Consider the following 11359-nt stretch of genomic DNA (forward strand, 5'->3'; position numbering starts at 1 on the left):
TTGGCCACAGCTGAAGGTTAGTTGGCCACCTGGCCAAGTGAGGCTGTAATCCCTCCCTCCCTCCCTCCTCTTACCTAGCTCTGTGCTCAGATCTGGGGCTCCTCGGCCCCCTAGGAGGAGTGCCTTTGGCTGACTTGTTCACCTAGAGAGCCACCGTTTTTCCAATGGGCACCGAGGCATTGTGTAGACTAGCACTTTAAGCTTTTGTTTGAAATGAGAAATAATAGCACACATGGAGAAGAACGGGCTGGTGTTGGGAATGAGCATAACGGGGTAGGTGTGAGGCAGGGTGATGCTGAGACAGAGAGGGTTCGGGAAGACTGGGCTAAAGCATCCAGGAGGGAGGGAGGAAGGGAAGAGGGGAAGGAGGACCATGAGATCAACAGTGCCTGCTACTGCGGCTGAGCCCTACAGCCCATCTCACCCGTCAGCACAGGCTGACCAGGCAAGGGCAGCTTGCTGTCCCCTCAAGAGCTCTGTACCCCAATTTAAAACCAAGGTGCGCTCATATCAGATCTGCCTTGTGTAATGGAATCCTCTTGTGTATTTCTTCATCCGATCTCCATCGAAATCCTTTGCTTAAAAAATGTTTCTTTTACATGATTCTTTCCACTTGAGCCATTTCTCTCTCTCTCTCTCTCTCTCTCTCTCTCTCTCTCTCTCTCTCTCTCTCCCTCTCTCTCTCTCTGTTAATCCTCTCCTGAAGATGTTCTTCCATTGATTTTTAGAGAGAGTGGAAGGGAGCGGGAGAGACACAGAGAGAGAAACATCAATGTAAGAGAGACACATCAATTGGTTGCCTCCTGCATGTGCCCCAACAAGGGCTGGGAATCGAGTCTGCAACTGAGGTACGTGCCTTTGGCTGGAATCAAACCCAGGACCCTTCAGTCTGTGGGCTGATGCTCTATCCACTGAGCAACACAGGCCAGGGCCAGCCTTTTCTTATTTCATGTTGTTTTTTTAAATTAACCTATTCCCAGAACCTGGTACTGTCCTAGGTCTTGAGGCACCTCCAGGGTTCCATAGTATTTCCATCCGTGGACTTGGCCGCAGCCTGGATGTGGAGAACCCATCTGCTGCCCTGTGAGTGCTCTGGTGCTTAGCACCACCCCAAGGAAGGGTGTGGCCAGCGCCCTGAGAGTGGTACTCTTGGCCTTCTGTGGGCAGCAGCCAGTAGATGAATGGATTCCGCAGCAGGAGTAACAGTAGCACTAGCTCTACCTGTTGACCAGGCAGTAGATGAATGGATTCCGCAGCAGGAGTAACAGTAGCACTAGCTCTACTTGTTGACCAGCCAGTAGATGAATGGATTCCGCAGCAGGAGTAACAGTAGCACTAGCTCTACCTGTTGACCAGGCAGTAGATGAATGGATTCCGCAGCAGGAGTAACAGTAGCACTAGCTCTACCTGTTGACCAGGCAGTAGATGAATGGATTCCGCAGCAGGAGTAACAGTAGCACTAGCTCTACCTGTTGCCCAGCCAGTAGATGAATGGATTCCGCAGCAGGAGTAACAGTAGCACTAGCTCTACCTGTTGACCAGGCAGTAGATGAATGGATTCCACAGCAGGAGTAACAGTAGCACTAGCTCTACCTGTTGACCAGCCAGTAGATGAATGGATTCCGCAGCAGGAGTAACAGTAGCACTAGCTCTACCTGTTGACCAGGCAGTAGATGAATGGATTCCGCAGCAGGAGTAACAGTAGCACTAGCTCTACCTGTTGACCAGCCAGTTGATGAATGGATTCCGCAGCAGGAGTAACAGTAGCACTAGCTCTACCTGTTGACCAGGCAGTAGATGAATGGATTCCGCAGCAGGAGTAACAGTAGCACTAGCTCTACCTGTTGACCAGGCAGTAGATGAATGGATTCCGCAGCAGGAGTAACAGTAGCACTAGCTCTACCTGTTGCCCAGCCAGTAGATGAATGGATTCCGCAGCAGGAGTAACAGTAGCACTAGCTCTACCTGTTGACCAGGCAGTAGATGAATGGATTCCACAGCAGGAGTAACAGTAGCACTAGCTCTACCTGTTGACCAGCCAGTAGATGAATGGATTCCGCAGCAGGAGTAACAGTAGCACTAGCTCTACCTGTTGACCAGCCAGTAGATGAATGGATTCTGCAGCAAGAGTAACAGTAGCACTAGCTCTACCTGTTGACCAGCCAGTAGATGAATGGATTCTGCAGCAGGAGTAACAGTAGCACTAGCTCTACCTGTTGACCAGCCAGTAGATGAATGGATTCCACAGCAGGAGTAACAATAGCACTAGCTCTACCTGTTGACCAGCCAGTAGATGAATGGATTCTGCAGCAGGAGTAACAATAGCACTAGCTCTACGTGTTGACCAGCCAGTAGATGAATGGATTCTGCAGCAGGAGTAACAGTAGCACTAGCTCTACTTGTTGACCAGCCAGTAGATGAATGGATTCTGCAGCAGGAGTAACAGTAGCACTAGCTCTACCTGTTAACCAGCCAGTAGATGAATGGATTCCGCAGCAGGAGTAACAATAGCACTAGCTCTACCTGTTGACCAGCCAGTAGATTAATGGATTCTGCAGCAGGAGTAACAGTAGCACTAGCTCTACCTGTTGACCAGCCAGTAGATGAATGGATTCCGCAGCAGGAGTAACAGTAGCACTAGCTCTACCTGTTGCCCAGCCAGTAGATGAATGGATTCCGCAGCAGGAGTAACAGTAGCACTAGCTCTACCTGTTGACCAGCCAGTAGATGAATGGATTCTGCAGCAGGAGTAACAGTAGCACTAGCTCTACCTGTTGACCAGCCAGTAGATGAATGGATTCCACAGCAGGAGTAACAATAGCACTAGCTCTACCTGTTGACCAGCCAGTAGATGAATGGATTCTGCAGCAGGAGTAACAATAGCACTAGCTCTACGTGTTGACCAGCCAGTAGATGAATGGATTCTGCAGCAGGAGTAACAGTAGCACTAGCTCTACCTGTTGACCAGCCAGTAGATGAATGGATTCCACAGCAGGAGTAACAATAGCACTAGCTCTACCTGTTGACCAGCCAGTAGATGAATGGATTCTGCAGCAGGAGTAACAATAGCACTAGCTCTACGTGTTGACCAGCCAGTAGATGAATGGATTCTGCAGCAGGAGTAACAGTAGCACTAGCTCTACTTGTTGACCAGCCAGTAGATGAATGGATTCTGCAGCAGGAGTAACAGTAGCACTAGCTCTACCTGTTAACCAGCCAGTAGATGAATGGATTCTGCAGCAGGAGTAACAATAGCACTAGCTCTACCTGTTGACCAGCCAGTAGATTAATGGATTCTGCAGCAGGAGTAACAGTAGCACTAGCTCTACCTGTTGACCAGCCAGTAGATGAATGGATTCCGCAGCGGGAGTAACAGTAGCACTAGCTCTACCTGTTGACCAGCCAGTAGATGAATGGATTCCGCAGCAGGAGTAACAGTAGCACTAGCTCTACTTGTTGACCAGCCAGTAGATGAATGGATTCCGCAGCAGGAGTAACAGTAGCACTAGCTCTACCTGTTGACCAGGCAGTAGATGAATGGATTCCGCAGCAGGAGTAACAGTAGCACTAGCTCTACCTGTTGCCCAGCCAGTAGATGAATGGATTCCGCAGCAGGAGTAACAGTAGCACTAGCTCTACCTGTTGACCAGCCAGTAGATGAATGGATTCTGCAGCAGGAGTAACAGTAGCACTAGCTCTACCTGTTGACCAGCCAGTAGATGAATGGATTCCACAGCAGGAGTAACAATAGCACTAGCTCTACCTGTTGACCAGCCAGTAGATGAATGGATTCTGCAGCAGGAGTAACAATAGCACTAGCTCTACGTGTTGACCAGCCAGTAGATGAATGGATTCTGCAGCAGGAGTAACAGTAGCACTAGCTCTACATGTTGACCAGCCAGTAGATGAATGGATTCCGCAGCAGGAGTAACAGTAGCACTAGCTCTACCTGTTGACCAGCCAGTAGATGAATGGATTCCGCAGCAGGAGTAACAGTAGCACTAGCTCTACTTGTTGACCAGCCAGTAGATGAATGGATTCCGCAGCAGGAGTAACAGTAGCACTAGCTCTACCTGTTGACCAGCCAGTAGATGAATGGATTCCGCAGCAGGAGTAACAGTAGCACTAGCTCTACCTGTTGACCAGCCAGTAGATGAATGGATTCCGCAGCAGGAGTAACAGTAGCACTAGCTCTACTTGTTGACCAGCCAGTAGATGAATGGATTCCGCAGCAGGAGTAACAGTAGCACTAGCTCTACCTGTTGACCAGGCAGTAGATGAATGGATTCCGCAGCAGGAGTAACAGTAGCACTAGCTCTACCTGTTGCCCAGCCAGTAGATGAATGGATTCCGCAGCAGGAGTAACAGTAGCACTAGCTCTACCTGTTGACCAGGCAGTAGATGAATGGATTCCACAGCAGGAGTAACAGTAGCACTAGCTCTACCTGTTGACCAGCCAGTAGATGAATGGATTCCGCAGCAGGAGTAACAGTAGCACTAGCTCTACCTGTTGACCAGCCAGTAGATGAATGGATTCTGCAGCAAGAGTAACAGTAGCACTAGCTCTACCTGTTGACCAGCCAGTAGATGAATGGATTCTGCAGCAGGAGTAACAGTAGCACTAGCTCTACCTGTTGACCAGCCAGTAGATGAATGGATTCCACAGCAGGAGTAACAATAGCACTAGCTCTACCTGTTGACCAGCCAGTAGATGAATGGATTCTGCAGCAGGAGTAACAATAGCACTAGCTCTACGTGTTGACCAGCCAGTAGATGAATGGATTCTGCAGCAGGAGTAACAGTAGCACTAGCTCTACATGTTGACCAGCCAGTAGATGAATGGATTCCGCAGCAGGAGTAACAGTAGCACTAGCTCTACCTGTTGACCAGCCAGTAGATGAATGGATTCCGCAGCAGGAGTAACAGTAGCACTAGCTCTACCTGTTGACCAGCCAGTAGATGAATGGATTCCGCAGCAGGAGTAACAGTAGCACTAGCTCTACCTGTTGACCAGCCAGTAGATGAATGGATTCCGCAGCAGGAGTAACAGTAGCACTAGCTCTACTTGTTGAGTGCTCACTCTGTGCCAGGAGCTGTTCTAAGGCTTCCACATGCATGAACGCATGTAATCCTCAGAGCTGCCATGGGAGGATGGTTGTGTGACTCTTCTCCCATTTGAGAGATGAGAAAACTGAGTCTCAGAGAGGCTCATCTGCTCCAGCTGCTGATTGTGTGTCTGGGACATCCATGGTGCCTGGTAGGCTGGCCTGGCAGGGCCGCTTAATGACACATCATCTTCATTTTGAAACAAAGATCTGTGTCAGCGTGGATGACAAGTGGGAAGAACAAGGAAGAAGATGTCAGTTTCTGGGCTCAGACAGAGGGCTGGGTCCTCTGGCCACTTTCCTTAGGGGACCAGACTTCTGGTTTGCAGTGACTATCCTACTCTGCTATTGATTCCATTTTCATTTTCATCTTTTATGGGTACTGGTTGTGTGGAAAAACCTGAGAAGGCTCATCTGGCTTACCTCAGTAGCTCATCAGGTGCTAGACTGCTTGTAAGTGTACCCTGAGCGTGTGCCATGCATGCTTCATGAGATCCTAATTAACGGGTCTATAACTGGATGCCACATTGTGTCCCAGAAGCCAGAGCATGTGCACCTGACTTTTCTAGAAAGGCGGACCAATGCTCTAGCCTCAAAGGGTCTTCCTCAGTACAGATGGAAGCCATTGTAAAAAATATGTTTTTATTGATTTTAGAGAGGAAGGGAGAGGGAGAGGGAGAAAGAAAGAGAGAGAGAGAGAGATCAATCATGAGAGAAAATCATGGATCAGCTGCCTCCTGCACGCCCCACACCGGAGATCAAGCCTGCAACCTGGGCATGTGCCCTGACCAGGAATCGAACCATGACCTCCTGGTTCATGGGTCAACGTTCAACCACTGAACCATGCCAGCCGGGCCAGACTGGCAGTCATTTTGACTTACCTTATTAACCTTATTTCTGAGCAAAGGTTTCAAGGGAAACCAAGGGACTGGGTGGCGGCCAGATGAGGTCTTCGATCTCACAGTTGCCAAGGGTATTGGTGAGCATGAAGCCGCGGGCTGTGTTTCCTGATGTATGGCAACCCCTTCTCAAACTATGCACCAGGCCCTGGATTGCCTGAGGGACCAGTCATTGCGGGTCAGTTTAGGAATGGCTACCCAAGCTATTGATGACATGTTGTTGTTGTTATTAATACTCACCCGAGGGTATTTTTCCATTGATTCTTAGGGAGAGTGGGAGAGAGAGGGAAAGACAGAGAGAAACATCCATGTGAGAGAAACACATCGATTGGTTGCCTCCTGCATGAGGCCCAACCAGGGCCCGGGCCAGAGAGGAGCCTGCCACCCAGGTACATGCCCTTGACCAGAATCAAACCCGGGACCCTTTGGTCCACAGGCTGATGCTCTATCCACTGAGCCACATCGCCACGGCATCGATGACTCCTGAAAGGCATGCCTTCATAGCAAGGGTTTCCAAAGTCTGTATGTTGTCACAGAGAGAAGTTATGCCAGGGAGGGAAACCAAAGGCCTGGGGGAAAGTAATGATAACAGAGTGTGTGTGTGTGTGTGTGTGTGAATGTCAGCCTTATCCACACTGTCCCCAGTGTATGTGGTTTCCTCCAAATGAAGGTGTGTAAGGCAAGACGAAGCACATTCTGTTCCATTCCAAACGATTCCTTTGGCCAGGGGTCAGCAAATGTTTTCTGTAAAGGAAATAGTTTAGGCTTTGCAGGTTGAAAGGCAAATTGAAACTGCACAATTATTTAATGACTAGAGGCCCGGTGCACAAAAATTTGTGCACTTGGGGGGGAGAGGGGGGATTCCTCAGCCTGGCCTGTGCCCTCTCACAGTCTGGGACCCCTCGGGAGATAACGACCTGCTGGCTTAGGCCTGTTCCCAGGTGGCAGAGGGCAGGCCCAATCCCTAGGTGCAGCCCCTGGTCAGGCTCAGAGCAGGGCCGATTGGGGAGTTGGGGCACTGCCCCCTGTCATGCACAGAGCAGGGCGGATTGGGAGGTTGTGATGCCACCCTCAGTCATGCTCAGGGTAGGGCCGATTGGGGGGTTGGGGCACCGCCCCCTGTCACACTCAAGGCAGGGTCGATGGGGAGGTTGCGGCGCCACCCCCTGTCATGCACAGAGCAGGGCCAATCAGGGGGTTGGGGCGCTGCCTCCTGTCATGCACAGAGCAGGGCCCATCAGGGGGGTTGGGGCTCCGTACCCTGTCACGCACAGAGCAGGGCCCATCAGGGGATTGGGGAGCTCCCCCATGTCACACACAGAGCAGGGCCCATCAGGGCGTTTGGGAGCTCCCCCCTGTCACGCACAGAGCAGGGCCCATCAGGGCGTTGGGGAGCTCCCCCCGTCACTCACAGAGCAGGGCCGATAGGGGAGTTGGGGCACCTCCCCCTGTCACACACAGAGCAGGGCCGATCAGGGGGTTGGGGCGCCACCACTCTCACACTCAGGGCAGGGCCAGTGGGGAGGTTATGGCTCTACCCCATCACACACAGAGCAGGGCCCGTGGGGTTGGGGCGCCGCACCCTGTCACCCACAGAGCAGGGCCGATCAGGGGGTTGGGGCGCCACACCCTGTCACACACAGAGCCGCAGGGTGATCAGGGGGTTGGGGAGCTCCCCCATATCAGGCACAGAGCAGGGCTGATCAGGGGGTTGGGGCGCCTTCCCCTGTCACACACAGAGCAGGGCGGATTGGGAGGTTGTGGCCCCGCCCCCTGTCACACACAGAGCCACAGGGCGATCAGGGGGTTTGGGCGCTGCCCCTGTCACGCTGATCCCGGTGCCAGGAGGCCTCTCGGCTCCGCTGATCCCAGTGCTGGGAGGCATATTACCCTTTTACTATATAGGATAGAGTCCTGGTGCATGGGTGGGGGCCGGCTGGTTTGCCCTGAAGGGTGTCCTGGATCAGGGTGAGGGTCCACACTGGGGTGCCTGGCCAGCCTGGGTGAGGGGATGATGGCTGTTTGCAACTGGTCACACACCCTTCAGGGTGGGGGTCCCCACTGGGGTGCCTGGCCAGTCTGGGTGAGGGGCTGAGGGCTGTTTTCAGGGTGGTGGGTGACTGAAGCTCCCAACTGCTCCTTTTTTTCTTTTTTATTCTGGGCCAGCTTTAGCTCTGGCTCCAGCTCTGAGGCCTCTGCTGCTGAAAGCAGGTATCTGGTTTGTTTGTGTTCTATAATTGAAACACTGTATCAACTCCAGCTCTGAGATCCTGGCTGGCTGAAAGCAGGTTTCTGGGGTTTTGTTTAGCTTCTATATTTGTAACAATGTTTCAAACTGCAAGCTCAGAGGCCGGCAGCGGCAGGCGGGGAACGTTGGAGTCCTCCGTCCCTGAAGCAAGCAAGCCTCATGTTAGCTTCAAGCTGCCTGGCTGCCGGCCACCATCTTGGCTGGCAGTTAATTTGCATATCGCCCTGATTAGCCAATGGGAAGGGTAGCGGACATATGGCTAATTACCTTGTTTCTCTTTTATTAGATAGGATGACATTCAAAATATAATAATCAAGTGCAGCTTTGTGTAGTATCGGCCTAATAAGGAGAAGAATGGAATTCTTTTTTGTTGTTAATCCTCACCCGAGGATATTTTTCCATTGATTTCTAGAGAGAGTGGAAGGGAAAGAGAGAGAGAAACATTGATGTGAGAGAGACATATTGATTGGTTGCTACCCGCACGCGCCCTCACCTCAGGGCTGGGGATTGAGCCTGCAACCTAGGTACATGCCCTTGACCAGAATCGAACCCAGAACCAGGAGGTCACAGTTTGATTTCTAGTCAGGGCACATGTCCGGGTTCTGGGCTCAATCCCCACTAGGGAGCGTGCAGGATTGAGCCGATCAATGATTCTCTCTCATCACTGATGTTTCTATCTCTCTCTCCCTCTCCCTTCTTCTCTGAAATCAATAAAAATATATTTAATGAAAAAATAAAAGAAAGAAATGTGTGGAACAAAGATGAAGCAATACAAATATTATTTACGTCTAAAAATTATGTAACAAAAGATGAGTTTGGGTAATCCTAAGTGTACAAATTGATCCCAAACTTAAAAAAACCCCAAACAACCACACCCTAGCCCTGGCCGGTTTGGCTTGGTGGTTGGAACATTGGCCTATGGACTGAAGGGTCTCGGGTTCGATTCCCAATCAAGGGCACGTACTTCATTTGCAGGCTCGATCCCCAGCCCCAGTCAGGGTGAATGTGGGAGGCAACCAATCAATGTGCCTCTCTCACATCGATGTTTCTCTCTCTCTCTCTCTCTCTCTCCCCCTCTCCTTCCTCCCCTCCACTCTCTCTTAAAAAAATCAATAGAAAAAATATCCTCGGGTGAGGATTAAAAAGAAACAAACTAGCCCTAACTGGTGTGGTTCAGTGGATAGAGCATCGGCCTGCAGACTGAAAGGTCCCAGGTTCGATTCCGGTCAAGGGCATGTACCCTGGTTGTGGGCACATCCCCAGTTGGGGGTGTGCAGGAGGCAGCTGATCAGTGTTTCTCTCTCATCGATGTTCCTAATTCTCTATCCCTCTCCCTTCCTCTCTGTAAAAAATCAATAAAATATATTTTTTTAAAAAACTAAAAACACCCTAGAGTTTTCTAAGTAAAAGGACACATTTCCCCATTTCTGGCCCTCACTTTCCCCTAATTCCGCTCTCCGGAGTTCACTGCTGCTAACATTTCGGTGAGAAACCTTGCACCCGCCCTGCCCCCACCTACACAGACACACAAACTCTCAAAAATACACCGTCTCTGCCTGGCTCGGGGAATATTTAAATCATTTTATAAATAACTTTCTTCCACCTAGCTTCAGTTTTGAAATTTTCAAGCACAGTCAATAAATGATTTGGCAACAGTTAAGAAATCACAAGTTCCCCTCCGTCCCATATAAACTTCTGCAAACCGCATGCTACGTTCCACTGATGGTAAAGCGACCACTTTCAGGAAGTCCGCCCGTTTCTCTTCTGCGCCTGCATCTGCTGCGGAGCGGGTACCACGGCAGCGCTGCGTGCGGGCTATGCCATGAGAAATTAGGAGGGTCGACAGCAGAGAAGCGGTAAGCTGTTTCTATTCCTTTACCAAAGCTTTCCAACAAAATAGGTGATCCCTCCCCTCCCCCCCCCCCCCCCGCCCAGAAATATGGTTTGGTGGCCAATGGTGTGAACAGGGACAGCGGTGAATGGGTTTCGTGTTGAAACAACTCGAAGAGTAGGCACCGGGGCCTGGGGTGCAGATTTTCCCAATCAGATGCTCTGGTCTTACTATTTGGGGCAAGAGGAGAAGCAAATGCCGACTTAGGAGCTGCACTGGGCATTCCTTCCTGGTCCTGCCAGAAACAGCCCGCAGGGTTGGAGTGAAGTGGGTAGGACGTGTCTCTCCTGCTGCTTCTACAGAAAGGTCCACTGTCCCCTCCCAGGCCCGGGTCACCGCTGGAGCCCAGGCACAGCCGGACATCAGCGCAGTAAGAGGGGCTCAAGCTTACTTGAGTATCAGTTGCTACTTTCATTGTTGGGACCGTGTAAGGAACATGTTCCTAGTTCTACAATCATATTCTCTAGGGCAGCAGTTCTCAACCTGTGGGTCGTGACCCCTTTGGGGGTCGAACAACCCTTTCACAGGGGTCGCCTAAGATCATCGGAAAACACATATAGAATTACATATTGTTTTTGTGATGAATCGCTATGCTTTCATTATGTTCAATTTGTAACCATGAAATTGGGGGTCACCACAACATGAGGAACTGCATGAAAGGGTCACCGCATGAGGAAGGTTGCGAACCACTGCTCTAGTGTTTAGGCGGAGCCGGTGGTCAGTTTTTGTTATTGTTAAAAACTGCCAGATTGAAAAATAAACTTTATAATTTTTTTTGGTTAATCCTCACCCTAGGATATTTTTTCCATTGATTTTTAGAGAGTGGAAGGGAGGGGAGGGAAGAGAGAGAGGGAGAAAGAGTGAAAGGGAGGAAAAGAGAGAGAGGGGGGGGAGAGAAACATCGATATGAGGGAGATACATCGAGTAGTTGCCTCCCATACACACCCTGACCAAGCCCGGGGATCGAGCCTGCAACCCGCGTACGTGCCCTTGACCAGGAAGCCAACCCCCAACCCTTCGGTGAGCGTGCCAACACTCCAACCACTGAGCATACCGCCCAGGGCCAAACTCTATAATTTAAAAAAATATGTTTTCTAGAAAATTCAATGAGACCTAAGAACAACTGAAAAAGTCTGATTTCAAGAGAAGCTCATCTGAAACTTACCCTTTTTGTCCACACCTATTTAGTGCTTATTAAAGATCTTGGAGTCATTTC

This window comes from Myotis nattereri, assembly GCF_964212035.1.
Source record: "Myotis nattereri genome assembly, chromosome: X".
Classification (NCBI taxonomy): Eukaryota; Metazoa; Chordata; class Mammalia; order Chiroptera; family Vespertilionidae; genus Myotis; species Myotis nattereri.